Below are 19,195 nucleotides of genomic sequence, written 5' to 3'. Positions count from 1 at the left end.
TTTTTTTTGTATTTTTAGCAATGACTGAGTTGTATATATTAAAATCAAGTTCTTCTCTGTCCTTTAAAATAAATTCAGCTGCAGCCTGAATACTCTGTCTAAATATTCTGATGGTAACTTTGACCTGACTTCATTTTCAAGACTGTCAAAAGTAATTAGGGACAGAGAAATTTTCCTGTTCAGCATCTGGAACTGCTAAGATACCAAGAAGGCGTCTAAGTGTCATTAGCATCACCTTTCTGCCTACTTTTTCCATCACTCTATAAAATAGTCTATTCCACAGCCAGCAAGGTCTATTAAGGAGCTGTCCTTCTCTCTGCAGTCTCAGATTTCCTCCTCTGTTGCTGCTGCTGTTTAGTTGCAAAATCATGTCTGATTCTTTGCAACCCCATGGACCATAGCCCACCTGGCCCCTCTGTCCATGGGATTTCCCAGGCAAGAATACTGGAGTGGGTTGCCATTTCCTTCTCCAGAGAAGCTTCCCAGCCCAGGGATTGAACTCAAGTGAAGGAAATGGCAACCCACTCCAGTGTTCTTGCCTGGAGAATCCCAGGGACAGGGGAGCCTGGTGGGCTGTCGTCTTTGGGGTCGCACAGAGTCAGACACGACTGAAGCGACTTAGCAGCAGCAGAAGCAGCAGTCCTACTTTGCAGTCAGATTCTTTACCACGGAGCCACCAGAGAAGCCCCTTTCTCCCTCTACTGGGAGCAAAAAAGAAGTCCTACCTTTGGAAGGTAGCACTGGTTTTGTTGTCACACTGACACTGGGCCATTTAGTTCCCCTCCCTGTCTCAATTTCCTTATTTTAAATTACCTCTAAAGATTTTATGAGGATTTCACGGAATAGCACATGTAAGGCAACTTGCAAAGTGATTGGCATATTATAGTCCTCAATAACATTAGCTGTCGGGGTTGATGAATATAGCAGTGGAGAGCTTTGAACTCACAGTATGTGATAGACAATACATTTTGTTTTAATGAACAGAAATCATATTCTAGAAAAACTTTATTTTTCTCCCCATAAATAGCATGACCAATCATAGTCATAATTTTGGAAGAATAGAGTGAAATGCAGAATATCATAAAAGTGAAGAGTGTGTGTTATGGTCAGGACCTGTCCTTCATTCATTGATAACCAAAGTCACAGTGCACGTAATGGTTTTTATTTTGTAATAATTTAAATAGTACAGAAAAGTTGCAAGAATGCACCCATCTATCCAATCAGATAAAAGTAAAAGCTGAAGCAGAGGCTGAGAACAAAGATGGACTTTCATGAACTCACATCTTCACCAAGGGCTTCCTTTCCTTCTCTTCTTCAATCAGTGAAGAAGTAACAAAACATTTGTAGGACTCTTCTGGTTTGTGTACTCCAGTAATGCACATTCAGGGAAGTGTTACCTCTCTGCTGCAAGATAACCCAGCTTCTCATGACTTAAGGTAGACTTTGTTTTCAACACCATTCCCCTTTTACTATAAAAGACTTAATAACAAAGTTATCCTTCACTGGGCTTCCTTGGTGGCTCAGTGGTAAAGAATCCACCTGCCAATGCAGGAGACACAAGAGACTAGGGTTTGATCCCTGGGTGATAAGGATCCCCTGGAGTAGGAGATGGCAACCAACTTCAGTATTCTTGCCTGGGAAACTCCATGGACAGAGGAGCCCAATGGGCTATACTCCACGGTGTGGCTAAGAGTTGAATATGACTGAGCACACACACGTACATTATTCTTTACTGTAAAACCTAACTAACTGAGCTAAACCTCAAGCAGGCTCAATGAAATGTGATCTTTTTGTCATTCCAGTTTTAGAAGAGAAAAACAAATGACAAGAAGAAAACCTTAATTAGTCTGAATGACAAATTGTGTAGCCCAAATGACTGGGCTACACAAAGGGTCTCTCCATCTGAGAATCATGATATCAGGAATTGCCATGTAATTACACAGGGAAAAAAGTCTCTGGTTATTAATGTTACTCTTTATAAAATAATCAGCTAAAATGGAGCTGTGCAGTACTTAAAGATTTTAGTTTTAGCAAGAAGCAACATTGGATGAGACACATAGCAGCTAGTTGTTATGGTGAGATTGGTCCGGGCAGGTAGCTGCCAGTTGTCAGGACGAACTGATGGTCACCAGGGTTACAAAGAGAGCTCAGGACGAGGAAAGCCTGGGGCCTCCAGAAGGTTCTGGGAGAACAGTTGTCCTGATGAAGGCAAACATGCAAATGGACCAACCTATTCATAGGCCCTTAGCTACCTTTACTTTATTTCTGTAGCAAAGAACCTTGGAAACGAAGGTACAGTCCCGGTTTGGCTGGCTTTACCATTTTAAGTGATCTGTTTTCCTTTGCCTAGAAACCTTGTCCACCAGAAGTGTCCTGTATTCTGAGATAATCAGAAGACAGTTTAGGGGGGGTGTCTAGTTTCTGGTTTGGATTAAATGCCACACACACTCCCCCACCCGCCGCCAGATATAGGGGGGATGATCAGGTGTTTTGTTGATCACAGAGATGTCTGTGATCCCAAAATCTTCCCCAGTCTTAGGGAACTGAAGAAGTCTAGGCTGTAAGGATGAAAGCTGGAAAGTAAGCCCACATTAACGGGAAATAGGTAGGGTCAGCCCACGCTCACATGTGTGCGTGTGCACACACATATACACACAAGGTCTCATGTTTAATTTTAAATTCTCCAAACTTGCATTTAGAAACAAATGTTCTCACTGCAGATCTACTAAGTCAAAAACTCCAGGATGAGAACTAGCACTCTGTGTTTTAACGAGAACTCTACAGCATCCTGGGGACCCTAAGGTTGGGGAAACCACTACATTGAAGAAACTCTGAATGATCAGAGCCGGTGCCCCAGGAGGTTTTCTGCTTCTGTTGCAGCTACTTACCCGCAAATGAAAGCAATGTTGGCCTTATCGGTAACAGTTGTGCCTTGAAGAATGAAGATTCAGATGTTTATTTTCACATAAAAATAAGAATGATTCTCCTGCATTGCAGGTGGATTCTTCACCATCTGAGCCACCAGGGAAGCCCCATTCTCAGGCAGGCAGATTTAAGGGGAAAAAAAGTCATAACCTGAAAAGTTTGCCTGAATCCTTTTTGGCTCCATGGAATTTTAAAATCCTCATCTAAAACGGCCACCCTCTGAGGCTCCAAGTCTCATGCTCAGGACAGCTGTGGGTTCATGTCCACTGCTTGCCTTTCTGTGACTCCAAGAGCAGCCTCTTCCTGGCAGGGAATGTACTTGTTCTGTCCATTAGGAAATCACCACAGAGAAAAGAACCCATATAATGATGCAGTCTTGGACTTCCCTGGTGGTCCAGTGGTTATGAGTCTGCCTCCCAATGCAGGGGACACCAGTTCGATCCCAGGACTGGGAAGATCCCACATGCTGAGGGTCTGCTAAGCCTGTGTGTCACAAATACTGAAGCCCGTATGCTCTAGAGCCCATGCTCTGCAAGAGGAGAAGCCACCACAATGAGAAGCCTATGCACACCAATTAGAGGAAAGCCCGAACACAACAACAAAGACCCAGGGCAGCCAAAAATAAATACATAAATAAACAACATTTTTAAAATGATTCAGCCTTCCAGGGGTTCAGAGAAAGCAGGAATTGTGCTCATCTATGGAGGTGAAATGTCCACTCTCTTAATCGCTACTAGCACTCAGATGCTTCTTATTTGGGAAATTGCCCAAAGCAGCTTTACTTTGAGAAGCTGAGATCCTGAGGGAAAAAGTGTGTGAATGGAGGCAGTTCTATCAAAGAAGACTAAAGAGCTCCGTGTTGTACCAGAGGAGGGATGCAGGGTAGGTATGCCTGACAGCAGGAAGAGGAGTGAGAAATAAGTGGGGAGAAGAGACATTAGCATGTGGTGATGCTGGGATTTAGGGTCAGGGAGGAGCCAGTAGAGAATGCTCTAAGTCCTGGCAGCTGGAAGAAATTCCAAGATGCCCGATAGTATTAATAAACTGGCAACTTTCGTGTGCCATCATTGGAAAGGCTTCTTGTCCCCTACACTCCTCATAGCATATTGTGTGGGTGGGATATTTTGTGCATGGAAAACAAAGCCGATGAGCTGGCTGGAGGTCCAGGTTGACATGGAAAGAAAGCAGGAATCAGGGAGACAGAAGTCATTATAGGAACAAAGAGGCCATGCATACATTTAGAAATTGGACAGAACTTAAGACCTCCACCGAGTGTTGAGGGAGAATTTAGGCTGAGCTTATTTAGCTTCCTAAGACAAAGAGACCTCAACGGGTGCATTTCTTTGGGGTGGTGTTCAGTCATTGGGCTTTTCTGTTGTCTCAGATGGTAAGGAATCTGTCTGCAGTGCAAGAGACCTGGGTTCAGTCCCTGGGTCAGGGCAGTCCCCTGGAGAAAGGAATAGCAACCCACTCCAGTATTCTGGCCTGGAGAATCCCATGGGCAGAGGAGCCTGGTGGGCTACAGTCCATGGGGTTGCAAAAGAGTTGGACATGACTGAGCGACTAACACTTTCACCTTCACTTCATAGTCATGGGAGTTGTGAGAGTTGCTTTCTTCAAGTTGCAGGAATACTGTGAGAAAACTAATGAGAATGATGGTCTTCTCTCTAGACCAGAGCTGGCTGATAGAACTTTCTGCAGTGATGGAAGTGTTCTTTATCTGCACTGCTCAATTCAGTAACCACTTGCCACCTGTGGCTACTGCACACTTGAAATGCAGCCAGTGAACCTAAGGAGCTGAGCTTTTAAGTACATTTAAATTTAAGCCATTCCGTGTTGCTACCATGCTGGGTACACAGATAGAGAAAGATTGGTATTTATTCTAGAACTGATTGAGCTAGACTTCCACTTCTATTCTCAAGGCTTTTAGAAATGTTGTTTTGTGATTATTTTTAAATCTCTCTGTATCAATTAGCATTTCCCTTTTAACATTTTACTTCTTTGATAGTTCCATATTCTCACCTCTTTTCCCTAAGTGAGTTATTTTTATAGTGTATTGTCATTTTAATACAGTTCTGTGTTGAACATGTTGGAGATTTCTTAGGATCTCTTGTTTTCTTTCTGATTTCTAATTCCTTATTTGACTTTCTCTTTATTACCTTTCCCTTCTGTTCTCCTTTAGCTCATTTTATTCTTTTTTGTCTTTTTTGACTTAGGTGTTTATTTAATTATGTGTTTCCTAATAATTACATAGTATTTAAGAATTTAAACTTTTTTATGAACTAAGCTTTAGCTATAATAAATTGCTCTTTCTCTTAGATATTTTTGGCTCTTTTATTCAGTGAATTTTTCTTTTCATAAAGTATGCCATATTTTTCTTCCCTTTCATTTATGATGGGGTCTTTTTTGTTGATGTCTACTTTACTCTTGATGGTGTCTTTGTTATTTTGTATGGAAAAAAAAAAAAACTTGGGGGTAATCTATTCTCAAACTGCCCCTGTAATCCTCAAGTTCTGGGTAGATTACATTTGCTTACACATTTTAATTGAGATATATTTGACATTTAATATTATGTTAGTTTCAGGTGTACAACATAATGATTCAAAATTTATATATATTGTGAAGTAATCACCACAGTAAGTCTAGTTAACATCCATCACCACACATAGTTACAATTTTTTTTCTTATTATGAGGACTTTTAAGATCTACTTTCTTAGCAACTTTCAAATATACAATTCAGTATAAAATATAGTTACCATGTTGTATACTAGGTCCCTAGTATTTACTTGTTTTATAACTGAAAGTTTGGTATATGACTTTTTGACATGAGTTTTTAAAACTATCTATTTGGCTGCACTGAGTCTTAGCTGAAGCATGTGAGATCTTTTAGTCACAGCATGGGAGCACTTAGAGCATGTGGGACCTAGTTCCCTGACCAAGGATCGAACCCCTGTTCCCCGACCAAGGATCGAACCCCTGTTCCCTGCACTGGGAGCATGGGGTTTTAAACCCTATACCACCAGGGAAGTCACCTGTGGCTAGACATGACATGCAATCATGTCAACACGTTTTTGGAGGACTTCCCTAGCGGTCCAGTGGTGAAGGTTCCATACTCCCAGAGCAGGGGACGTGGGTTTGATCCCTGATTGGGGAACTAAGATCTCCCACGCTGCACAGCGCAGCCAAAAGAAGCAATGTTTTTTATTTTGTTTTTAATATGAGGATGTTGTGATAAGTCTTGAACAAATTTACAGCTTTAAAAAAGAACTATAGTACATATGAAATTTAGCCTCAAACTCAGGTGTGCATGTGATTTTCTAACTGAAATATCTGATGACTCTGCACCCTGTCTCTCTAGTATAATTCAAGCCAGTCCCTGTGAAATGCAGTGATTCCTCTGTCAGCTGAGCCTCATTTGTATTTGTGTCCCAGTTGCAGACCAGAGCTCAGAAGCTCTGTGCCACCTAGACAGTTCCAGCACTGGGGATATTAGCAGAGGCTCCTGTAGAGGCTGAACGTGTCCACTACTCGTTGGCTAAAGTGATATTGAAATCAGTGGTGCACGGGTGGACCAGGCGGAGTTCCACTCCCACACCAGGCCTGGCTGCACTAGGTCTTGGAGCTGTGACTATGTTTCCCCCAGCTCTTAATCACGGCATTTTGATGCAATAAAGCATATTGTGTTTCGCCATGTGACCCCAGAGACTGTCTCTGCGTCTTTCTCCCTCTCACTGTCAATCTCACCTTTGTACTTGCTCTCTTTCTGCAAACCTCAGACCAGGGATGGAGTCATGATCCACAGTCCTCTTGGATCCAAGGGAGGTGCAAGGTCTGGAACACCAAGAACTGCCAATGATGCCAGCTCTCTCAGTGATGCCAGTTCTCTATCATACAGGTGAGAGGGACAGAAAATGCAGTGTTTCTATCCCCTTGAGGCCCAAGCAAGAAAAGACCCCCAATATCAAGGCAGAGAGTTCACGCCGTCCAAATTCTTCTTACACAGCTTTCATCTCCTTTGGCCTTTCAAGCTCTTTTCTCTCATCACTTTAAATGTTTCACCTCCTTTTCTTCTTGTTTGCTTAGTTTTTAAGCAGAAGTTAGATGTGATTCTTGTTTGTTATTCTACAACTAAGGCATTTTTCTCCAGACTGGCTTCTCTCAAGATTGGTTAAGTGAGGCCACAGCTCAGTGCTGTGGATGGGCAGGGCCATTGGCTGGATCTCTGCTCAGAAACGGGGTCCAACAAGATCTGAGGACCAGTCTTCATATACCCCTCCTCTTTCTCCACAGTCTAGTTCAGTAAATTCCTCCAGTGACCCTCATGAGCCCTAGGGAGGTGCTCCTCAATATTGGGGGAGCTGAATGTTCATCTTTGATTCTTTTCCTGCTGGAGAAGCCACAGGCCTGGGGACCTTCTTGGGGCAGTGCTGTACCTGCCTGGAGGTGGTGTGATGCATTCAGAATGCAGGCTTCTCTGTCTCTGTGGTCTGGGGAAGCTTCAGCCCTAACTCCGAGTTCTGGGGTCCTCCCACTGGTGTCTTGTCCATAGTTGGATAGTTGTTGCTGCGTGTCCTTGTGAGGGGTGTTGTGTTGGGGACCACCTGTGTTTCCACATTAATGATGTCACTTCTGTCTGCCTTTTATTAGGGGGACTTGCTCCAATTTCCACTTGAAATTTTCAGTGTTATTTTTCAGTGGCTAAGTTGTGTTTGACTCTTTGCAACCCCATGGGCTTGCAGCATGCCAGGCTCCCCTGTCCTTCGCCATCTCCTGGAGTTTGCTTGAATTCAGGTCCTTTGAGTAAGTGATGTTATCTAACCATCTCATCCTCTGTCGTCCCCTTCTCCTCTTGCCCTCAATCTTTCCCAACATCAGAGTATTTTGCAGTGAGTCAGCTCTTCTCATCAGGTGGCCAAAGTACTGGAACTTCAGCTTCAGCATCAGTTCTTCCAATGAATATTCAGGGTTGATTTCCTTTAGGATTGACTGGTTTGATCTCCTTGCAGTCCAAGGGACTCTCATCGTATATCACATTCTTTTTAGAGGCTTTTTAGTTATGCCAGCTTTATTTGATCTGTTATCTTTGGGCTGTGGGGGTGTTGGGAGTGTTCATTCACAGTATGAGCTCTTCTTCTCAGCTTCAGAGTAGATCTTTATTTTTTAATCATTAAATTTCTCAAACCGATAAATCATTTAAGCAATGCATAAATGAAAAAGATAAAGGTCCTTATGCTTGGGTTTGAAATTAACCTGGGACAAAAGGCTGGAATGGAATAATATTGAGATAACGTCAATCTTATCCATCGTCTAGTAATAAGCATCAGTTTCACATTTTGACTCAGCTGAGAATGTAGCACAAAAATGACTGCCCTAAACCAACTCCACAGTCGAATAGGAAGCCTTCTGTTGTAAACTTGGCCGTGACAGTAAGAAGATAGAGCAATACTTGGATGGGTTTGCAGAGTTTAACTTTTTTTGGTTGTTATTCTTAATTAAAGGTGACTCTTAGAATATGTGAAAGCCGAGGAGAGGAGAGACTCTTCCAACACAGCTGGGATCAGATCTGCAGATGGCAAGGAACGCAAAGCCAGACCTGCCGTCATCCTTCTGCTGTGCAGGGCTGATGTTCCTGGCTTTCTTTAAGGTGCCAGATGGAAACCACCCTTGAGCACCCCTCCTGGGTAACTCACTGGCTCATTAGCCCACGGCCAGCTCATGAATTTATACCCTTGGTCATTTGATCTGGTAAACACTCCAGTACATTGGGACCTGATGGTCCATTTTATTGGCTCCCTCACTGACTATCAAGTGCAGTCTTTAACTGAGGAGATATTTCCAATGCCTTGTGAATAGTTTTCTTATATAAAGGTAAGCATTTGTTCAAGGCAGTTAGTTACAGGGAAGCAGTGCTTAGTCATCAATCATATCCACCTATCCCTTCTCTATGTCTGCATCTCTATTTCTGCCCTGCAAACATGTTAATCTGTACAATTTTTCTATATTCCATATATATGCGTTAATATACAATATTTGTTTTTCTCTTTCTGATTTACTTCACTCTGTATGACCAATTCTAGGTTCATCCATGCATGTATGTGTGCTCAGTTGCTCAGTCATATCTGACTCTTTGAAACCCTATGGACTATATAGCCCACCAAGCTCCTCTTTGCATGGAATTTTCCGGGCAAGAATATGGGAGTGGGTTGCCATTTCCTTCTCCAGAGGATCTTCCTAACTCAGAGACTGAATCCCTATCTCTTACATCTCCTGCACTGCCAGGTGAATTCTTTACCAATGAGCCAACTGGGAAGCCCCTAGGTCCAGCCACATCACTACAAATGACCCGATGTTGTTCCTTTTGATGGTTGAGTAATGTTCTATTGTATGTATGTATCACATCTTCTTTATCCATTCATCTATCAATGGATGTTTAGGTTGCTCCACGTCTTGGCAATTGTAAATAGTGCCGTAATGAACAATGAGGTACATGGGCCTTTTAGAACTATGGGTTTGTGTGTGTGTGTGTGTGTTTTGTTTTGTTTTGTTTTGAGACAACAAGGATTGAACCAATAACTTAGTCTGGAGTTCAACTAAATGAAACAGAAGTCTAGGTCATATGAAACCAAGCAAGTACAACTACTTTTACCCCAATTATGGACGTCTCTAGGACAATACAATGAGAAATGCCAGATGCATTGAAGTAAACAGTAAATGGGGCAAAGGCGTGTGTGGTCTAGAAAGTTCCACCTGGAGGAAGGCTAGGGAAGAAGAAAGAGAGGTTTGCTTAGTAGGAAAAGGAGATTATGAGGGGAATGGACTTGGATTCTAAGTAATATCCAAGCATTTACCAATGTCACAGATTTGAGAGGCAAATTAATACAGTGTTAGAAGGCGTAGATCCCCAGTTCAGACTCCTAAGGTTCAAATCCTGGTTGCGTAAGAAGCCTAATCTTTTAGTTTCCTTCATAGTAAAATGGTAACAGTTGGGGGTGATGACTGTGAGAATTAAAGGATACGTAAAACAGCACTTGATCCAAGGAAAAGTAACTCTAAACATCAGCTATTATCATCCCCCAGTGACTCGGTCATAATCAGTGTAGACAAACTGAGGGTATTGGAGATACATTGCTTCCCTTGGCTGTTGCTTCCTGGAAGATGCTTAAGGATTAAGTATGATCTGATGGATTGCCTTAGTGGGTTTTGTGGAAAGATTCCACTTACCAGCAGTCTTAATGACTTTTTTTGGCTTAAAAAAAAATTTTTTTTTTTTTTTTTTTGCTATTCTTTCTGACTAAAGGCTTAGGACAGTGATATGAGAGTCAATATTTGTATATTGTAACATACACATGATTTGATTTTTTACTTAATATTATAATAAGCCTTCTCCAGTGCCATACATTTTTATAATGTTAATATTGTTAATTCATTTGGCTCAATATTCCAGCAGTGGAATTGCTACAATTATGATTTTAAAATTTGGCAATACCAGTGATGACTTTTGAGACACTATTACGCCTTAGCACACCAGGGATTGTGAATGATATTTGCATCTAGTAATTTCTAAGAGGCTGCAATCACTTCTCTGGCTTTGTATTATGCTTGTTGGAAGACTTAAGTTGAAGAAAGTAGGGGAAACCACTAGACCATTCAGGTATGACCTAAATCAAATCCCTTACAATTGTACAGTGGAAGTGAGAAATAGATTTAAGGGACTAGATCTGATAGACAGAGTGCCTGATGAACTTTGAAATGAGGTTAGTGACATTGTACAGGAGACAGGGATCAAGATGATCCCCAAGAAAAAGAAATGCAAAAAAGCAAAATGGCTGTCTGAAGAGGCCTTACAAATAGCTGTGAAAAGAAGAGAAGTGAAAAGCAAAGGAGAAAATAAAATATATACCTATTTGAATGCAGAGTTCCAAAGAATAGCAAGGAGAGATAAGAAAGCCTTCCTCAATGATCAGTACAAAGAAATAGAGGGAAACAATAGAATGGGAAAGACTAGAGATCTCTTTAAGAAAATTAGAGATACCAAGGGAATATTTCATGCAAAGATGGGCACAATAAAGGACAGAAATGGTAAGGACCTAACAGAGCAGAAGATATTAAGAAGAGGTGGCAAGAATACACAGAAGAACTGTACAAAAAAGATCTTCATGACCCAGTTAATCACGATGGTGTGATCACTGACCTAGAGCCAGACATCCTGGAATGTGAATTCAAAAGGGCCTTAGGAAGAAACACTATGAACAAAGCTAGTGGAGGTGATGGAATTCCAGTTGAGCTATTTCAAATCCTAAAAGATGATGCTGTGAAAGTGCTGCACTCAATATGCCAGCAAATTTGGAAAACTCAGCAGTGACCACAGGACTGGAAAAGGTCAGTTTTCATTCCAATCCCAAAGAAAGGCAATGCCAAAGAATGCTCAAACTACCGCACAATTGCACTCATCTCACACACTAGTAAAGTAATGATCAAAATTCTCCAAGTGAGGCTTCAACAGTACATGAACTATGAACTTCCAGATGTTGAAGCTGGTTTTAGAAAACACAGAGGAACAAGAGATCAAATTTCCAACATCCATTGGATCATTGAAAAAGCAAGAGAGTTCCAGAAAAACATCTATTTCTGCTTTATTGACTATGTCAAAGCCTTTGACTGTGTGGATCACAATAAACTGTGGAAAATTCTGAAAGAGATGGGAATACAAGATCACCTGACCTGCTTCATGAGAAATCTGTATGCAAATCAGGAAGCAACAGTTAGAACTGGACATGGAACAACAGACTGATTCCAAATAGGGAAAGGAGTACATCAAGCTGTATATTGTCACCCTGCTTATTTAGCTTATATGCAGAGTACATCATAAGAAACGCTGGGCTAGATGAACCGCAAGCTGGAATCAAGATTGCCGGGAGAAATATCAATAACCTCAGATATGCAGATGACACCACCCTTATGGCAGAAAGTGAAGAACTAAAGAGCCTCTTGATGAAAGTGAAAGTGGAGAGTGAAAAAGTTGGCTTAAAGCTCAGCATTCAGAAAACAAAGATCATGGCATCTGGTCCCATCACTTCATGGCAAATAGATGGGGAAACAGTGGAAATAGTGTCAGACTTTATTTTGGGGGGCTCCAAAATCACTGCAAATGGTGACTGCAGCCATGAAATTAAAAGACTCTTACTCCTTGGAAGAAAGTTATGACCAACCTAGATAGCATATTGAAAAGCAGAGACATTACTTTGCCAACAAAAGTCCATCCAGTCAAAGCTATCGTTTTTCCAGTGGTCATGTATGGATGTGAGAGTTTGACTATAAAGAAGCTTGAGCGCCAAAGAATTGATGCTTTTGAACTGTGGTGTTGGAGAAGACTCTTGAGAGTCCCTTGGACTGCAAGGAGATCCAACCAGTCAATCCTAAAGGAAATCAGTCCTGAATATTCATTGAAAGGACTAATGTTGAAGCTGAAACTCCAAACTTTGGCCACCTGATGCAAAGAACTGAGTCATTTGAAAAGACCCTGATGCTGGGAAAGATTGAAGGCAGGAGGAGAAGGGGATGACAGAGGATGAGATGTTTGGATGGCATCACCAACTCAATAGACATGAGTTTGAGTAAACTCTGGGAGTTGGTAATGGACAGGGAGGCCTGGTGTGCTGCAGTCCATGGGGTCGCAAAGTCGCACCTGACTGAGCGACTGAATTGAATTGCTGGAAGAAATTAAATAATAATGAACAAATAGCCTCAACGTTTTATGGAAAAGGGAGATTGTTCTCCTATGAAAATTGATTTGTTTTAAAGTGAACAAAAGGAGGGCAAGACCGTCTGAAAAAAACATTTTTTCCCAAAGTCCTAGAACATTAACTGAATACAAAGATCTCAAACATGTTTTTGAATAAAATAATGGCCATACATAAATCATTGAGATTTACATTAAAGAGCATGACATGTAAGATGGCAAAGTATGAAGGCCCAGAGCTTATCTCCTCCCACGGGCATACAAAAATTACAGAGCAAGTCTTTGCAGAGCAACTTTTTTTCCCTCTTTTTTAAAAGTAAGGAAATGGCATCCTACTCCAGTATTCTTGCCTGGAGAATCCCATGGACGGAGGATCCTGGTAGGCTGCAGTCCATGGGGTCGCTAAGAGTCAGACACGACTGAGCGACTTCACTTTCACTTTTCACTTTCACGCATTGGAGAAGGAAATGGCAACCCACTCCAGTGTTCTTGCCTGGAGAATCCCAGGGACGGGGGAGCCTGGTGGGCTGCCGTCTATGGGGTCGCACAGAGTCAGACACGACTGAAGTGACTTAGCAGCAGCAGCAGTGAATTTTGTTACAATATTGTTTCTTTTTCAGGTTTTTTGGGTTTTTTGGCCAACAGGCATGTGGAGTCTTAGGTCCCAGATTAGAGCTGAACCTGCCCTCCCTGCACTGGGAGGTGACATCGTAATTGCTGGATCACCAGGGAACTCCCCAGAGAAACTGTTGATGAGAAACACCAGAAGACTAGTAGAAAATATATACTTATAAACTAAATACATTAAGAAAGAATCATGGTGGGAGGGTGAGAGGGGCAGAGTCATGGTCAAATCAAGACTCACCCCAAACCAAGGTGGGTGGCTCTCAAGCTAGAGGATAATTACAATTGCAGAGGTTGTCTGAGGAGTGAGGGGCTAAACCACAACTAAACCAACCACAACAATAGATGATTCACTTCGCTGTACAGCCGAGACTAACACAATATTGTAAAGCAATTATACTCCAATCAAAAATAGAAGATACTACCCGAAAAGGGGAAAGGGAGGAAAAAAAGTACTGGGATGTAATATACAACATAATGAATATAGTGAACACTGCTGTATATTGTATATGAAGGTCATTAGGAGAGTAAATCCCAAGTGTTCTCATGACAAGGGAAAATGTTTTTTCTGTATCTTAAATTTTGTACCTATATGAGATAATGGGTCTTCAGTAAACTTGTTTCGAGAATCATTTTGTGATGTGTGTAAGTCAAAAAACTAGGTGCTATATGCTTTACATTTATACTATATAGAATAAACTTTTACAACTTAGGGAAACAAAGAAAAATCACAAACACACAGTTTACCCATTTTGATTACAGAAAATAGGGTCACAAAAGAATCATATTTTTTGCCCAGGCCACCATCTTGGGTTGAATGAACATATCCTTTAAAAAACTGGAGAATTAATGCATTACCTTTGAACCTTTTAATGTCATTGTCTGATGATTTTAATTTTTTTCTAATGACAAAAGTAATAAATCCTCAGAATGTAAAATGTGAAAAAATACAGAAAGACACAACAAGAAAACATCATTCACTGATTACTCAGAGATAATTTCTGTTAACATGTTAGCCAGTTTCCTTAGATGTTGAGTCTAAATTTCCCTGGGATTGCAGAAATAGATGTTGTTAAGGATAAAGAGATATTAATAAGTCAGAAAACCAAACTTTCTCTGTATATAACACCACTGTTGCTATGGAAACCAACATCTGACCTGAAGGTAACAAGGAAGCTTGCTTGATGAGGAGGAAATGTGGTGAAGGAGGGCTGCTGGGTGGAGGGGCCTTTTCCCTGTGGGAGCTGACTGCGCCCCAGACGAGGACCGCTAGAGAAACACACAGGGCACCCAGATGTCAGTGTCAGGACTGAGGGCCTGTGAAGTCTGGTGTCTGATAAGAGGCTGGTCTACCTGACCCACTCACAAAACCTGGACCCCAGAGCTCTGACCAGACCACCCAGGACCATTCACCACTGTTATGGTAAAGAAGGTGTTTTCTACATTATCTGTTGAGTGTGTGAGCAAAATAGGGAGAGTGACCAGAACCAAATGGCCTTTTCCAAATCCTTTCTCTTCCATTCATAAATGGCCTCTAACCAGTGTGTGATTGTTATAATGACTATAAATTCAGAAGACTCGCTATAATGTGATGGTTGACTTTTCCCTGAAAACACATCTCCCTGGCTCTAGTGAAGCTCTCAGAACCAGGAACTCTGAACACAATCCAACTTTGCACTGAGTTGCCAATTAGAAAATGATTAGGCACGGATGACCTTCATCCTGGAGAAGTAATTTAATAATAGTATGCTCTGGCTGGGGCCTATTTGTTATAATCCCAACAAAGAAAGCAATTTTACAGCTGAATGACAGTACCCCAAATCCATGGTGGAACCCTCTTTCCATAGCAGTCCAAAGGGTAAAATTCCTGACTTAAAATTTTATAAGATCCTCCAGGAGGTCGCTTTCACTGCCAGTTGCAAAATTAATGAATTTTTATGAATCCATCCAATTAAAGAAATAGAGTCTCTCTCAAAATACAGTCTAATTTCCTTCTATTTTTATTCCAGTTGATTCTGTTGATCGAGGCCAGATAATAAGGCCCACAACTTTCCTATGATACTGAAAAGCAAGTGAAAACAACTCCTTTTGAAAGTCATTTACTGATTATTTTGTAAATGAGGGTAATTTGTTTCTGAGCGATTAAAGAAATATAATCAAAAGGAAAATGTGGGGTCCTAATTAAGAGAGTAGCCTGAATAAGACCTATTTTAAGGTCGTATCTATAAGCTGTTGTAGCCAGTTAGGAGGTAAGAATTTGGGGGTTCTGTCATCAGCAGTGATGGGAGAAGAGCCTAACCCCCCAGGCAGGGCACGGTTGTACGTGTCATCTGTGTCATAGGAGTCATTAACTCTTCTTTTAGTTTCATCGGAAGCATCAGCCCAGTCTTGACTGTGATTTTCAAGGTTCTCCTGGTTCTCTGAGAGGTTTACCAGTGGAATCTAGATACACACACACCTGGGAGCCAGTGTGGTATAATGAAATCCACACTCATCAGGAAACACAAAAGTGAAAGTTGCTCAGTCGTGTCCAACTCTTTGTAACTGCATAGTCCATGGAACTCTCCAGGCCAGAATACTGGAATGGGTAGCCTTTCTCTTCTCCAAGGGATCTTCCCAACCCAGGGATTTGGCTTGCAAGTGGATTCTATGCCATCTGAGCCACAAGGGAAGTAGGAAACACGAAAGGGGGTGACAAGGAATAGATTTGTGTGCTAGTATTTAGTCCCCTGTGTGATCTTCCTTATTATCCAGGCTGCCCCCATGACTCCCAGATGTTTATTCTTGTTTGGGCCTCATACACCTGCCTGACTCTCTTCCCCAAGCCTGATACCTTGAAGATCTGGTTGTTAGACCTGCTACCAATTCAGGGCAATACCGCTTGACTAATTCCATAAAAACAGGGCCTTTGAGAAATCAAACATCGCCTCATGAGGCCATCCTTGTAGATTGTGAAGTGACTTTCGGCCATCCTGTGACAAAGGAAGCCCCAGGAAGGGCCAGAAAGAATCCGCCCACCAGAGAATGGTGTAGCAGTTATGTGAGGGCTCTGGAGTCAGAGGTGACGCTGGCTTTGGAAGAAGGCATTTTCTGTGCAACTGTTCTCTGTGCTGCCAACTCTCAGTCTGTAAAATGAGGCGCCCACCTCAGTTGGTTGGTGGGGGTTGAGAGGATTGATGCGTGTGATGCTGTTACTCAGAGACGATGAAGTCACTCAGAATGACGTCACTAACCCCTGCTGGTTCATCCACGTCAGTCCCTTAGGCTTGAAGGCCTCATTCCCCCAACTGCAAGCTACCATGCGCTAGTGACTGAAGCACCCAATATCCGATCTTGTCTGATATTGGACATGAGCTGATCAAAACCAGGATCAGGAAACCATCTCTTCAGTAGCTTCCTATCCAAACAGAAACAAAGTCATAAGGTTGGAGACATATAGAAGCTATACTTGTAAATATAGCTGGAGCCTGAAAAAAATACACATGCACACGTAAACGAGGACATTCCATGAAGGTAATCAGCATCAGGTCAGCCACTGGTTCCATTGCCCCCTGAATCCCTTTAATTTTTACAAACAGCTGGCTGTTCCTCAGACTTCCCCCAAGGATGGAAGGCTTTCCAACTGAGAGCTATTGGGTCACCTTGCTCTGTTGTGAATTTACACCTGAATGATTTGGGGGCATTTCAGGAAAGATCATCTGTCCAGCTGTGGCCACTCTTCCAAAGTCTCTAGGCACAAATGGGGAGATCAGTTGTGGTAGTAGCTTTTAGCGAACAGTTTATTCATCTCCATCATCTGTGATTATTGGTAGTTCCTGACAGGGTTTCTTCACCAGGGGTCCCCAGATCCATAAAAAGATATCAGGGGAGTCTGTGAACTTGGGTTGAAGAAAGTCTTTGTTTTCCTCACTGATATGTTTCATGTGCCTCTGATTTAAAGCTTGGGAACAATCCAAAGCACTACTGGCAGTATTTGTGATTTTGTCACTAACAGAAGTCATACATATTTTCATACCACACTTTAGTAGCTGCATCTCACAAAACATCATTTATGCCCATTGCCGCCTCAAAATTAGGATAGTTATATATGAAGGTCGTTAGTTATTTAATGCACTAAACAGATAATTGGGACTTCCCTGTAGCTCAAACAAAGTTAGTGGAGGTGATAGAATTCCAGTTGAGCTATTTCAAATCCTGAAAGACGATGCTGTGAAAGTGCTGCACTCAATATGCCAACAAATTTGGAAAACTCAGCAGTGGCCACAGGACTGGAAAAGGTCAGTTTTCATTCCAATCCCAAAGAAAGGCAATGCCAAAGAATGCTCAAACTACCGCACAATTGCACTCATCTCACACGCTAGTAAAGTAATGCTCAAAATTCTCCAAGCCAGGCTTCAGCAATACGTGAACTGTGAACTTCCTGATGTTCAAGCTGGTTTTAGAAAAGGCAGAGGAACCAGAGATCACATTGCCAACATCCGCTGGATCATCGAAAAAGCAAGAGAGTTCCAGAAATACATCTATTTCTGCTTATTGACTATGCCAAAGCCTTTGACTGTGTGGATCACAATAAACTGGAAAATTCTGAAAAAGATGGGAATACCAGACCACCTGACCTGCCTCTTGAGAAATCTGTATGCAGGTCAGGAAGCAACAGTTAGAACTGGACATGAAACAACAGACTGGTTCCAAATAGGAAAAGGAGTACGTCAAGGCTGTATATTGTCACCCTGCTTATTTAACTTATATGCAGAGTACATCATGAGAAACGCTGGGCTGGAAGAAGCACAGGCTGGAATCAAGATTGCCGGGAGAAATATCAATAACCTCAGATATGCAGATGACACCACCCTTATGGCAGAAAGTGAAGAGGAACTCAAAAGCCTCTTCATGAAAGTGAAAGTGGAGAGTGAAAAAGTTGGCTTAAAGCTCAACATTCAGAAAAGGAAGATCATGGCATCTGGTCCCATTACTTCATGGGAAATAGACGGGGAAACAGTGGAAACAGTGTCAGACTTTATTTTTCTGGGCTCCAAAATCACTGCAGATGGTGACTGCAGCCATGAAATTAAAAGACGCTTACTTCTTGGAAGGAAAGTTATGTCCAACCTAGATAGCATATTGAAAAGCAGAGACATTACTTTGCCAACAAAGGTCCATCTAGTCAAGGCTATGGTTTTTCCTGTGGTCATGTATGGATGTGAGAGTTGGACTGTGAAGAAGGCTGAGCACCGAAGGATTGATGCTTTTGAAGTGTGGTGTTGGAGAAGACTCTTGAGAGTCCCTTGGACTGCAAGGAGATCCAACCAGTCCATTCTGAAGGAGATGAGCCCTGGGATTTCTTTGGAAGGAATGATGCTAAAGCTGAAACTCCAGTACTTTGGCCACCTCATGCGAAGAGTTGACTCATTGGAAAAGACTCTGATGCTGGGAGGGATTGGGGGCAGGAGAAGGGGACGACAGAGGATGAGATGGCTGGATGGCATCACTGACTCAATGGACATGACCTTGAGTGAACTCCAGGAGTTAGTGATGGACAGGGAGGCCTGGCATGCTGCGATTCATGGGGTCGCAAAGAGTCGGACACGACTGAGCAACTGAACTGAACTGAATTGAAGTCAAATGGTAAAGAATCTGCCTGCAGTGCAGGAGACCCAGGTTCAATCCCTGGGTCAGGAAGATCCCTTGGAGAAGGAAATGGCAACCCAGTCCAGTATTCCTGCCTGGAGAATCCCATGGACAGAGGAGCCTGACAGGCTACAGTCCATGGGGTTGCAAAGAGTTGGACAAGACAAAGCAACTAACGCACACACAAACATATTATTATTAATATTTGCTGCATTGATTAAGGTAGCTGGTTATTAAATGTACTCATAATCAGAATTATTTTGGAATTTTTTGAAAAA

The 19,195-nt window shown here is 42.1% G+C and overlaps 1 long non-coding RNA gene across 1 annotated transcript; it reads left to right on the top strand.

Moving 5' to 3' along the window:
* The first annotated feature begins 3,700 nt into the window (after window positions 1-3,700).
* LOC147360918 (uncharacterized) lies at window positions 3,701-10,359 on the top strand. The gene is made up of 3 exons (XR_015140048.1): window positions 3,701-3,807; window positions 6,703-6,821; window positions 8,425-10,359. It is a non-coding gene; the product is annotated as an uncharacterized LOC147360918 (long non-coding RNA).
* Window positions 10,360-19,195: the final 8,836 nt, after the last annotated feature.

The sequence above is a fragment of the Bos grunniens genome, chromosome 13 (genome assembly GCF_055505025.1).
Source record: "Bos grunniens cultivar Pamir isolate PY7600 chromosome 13, Bosgru_T2T1.0, whole genome shotgun sequence".
Classification (NCBI taxonomy): domain Eukaryota; kingdom Metazoa; phylum Chordata; class Mammalia; order Artiodactyla; family Bovidae; genus Bos; species Bos grunniens.
This window is presented reverse-complemented; position numbering and strand designations above follow the sequence as displayed.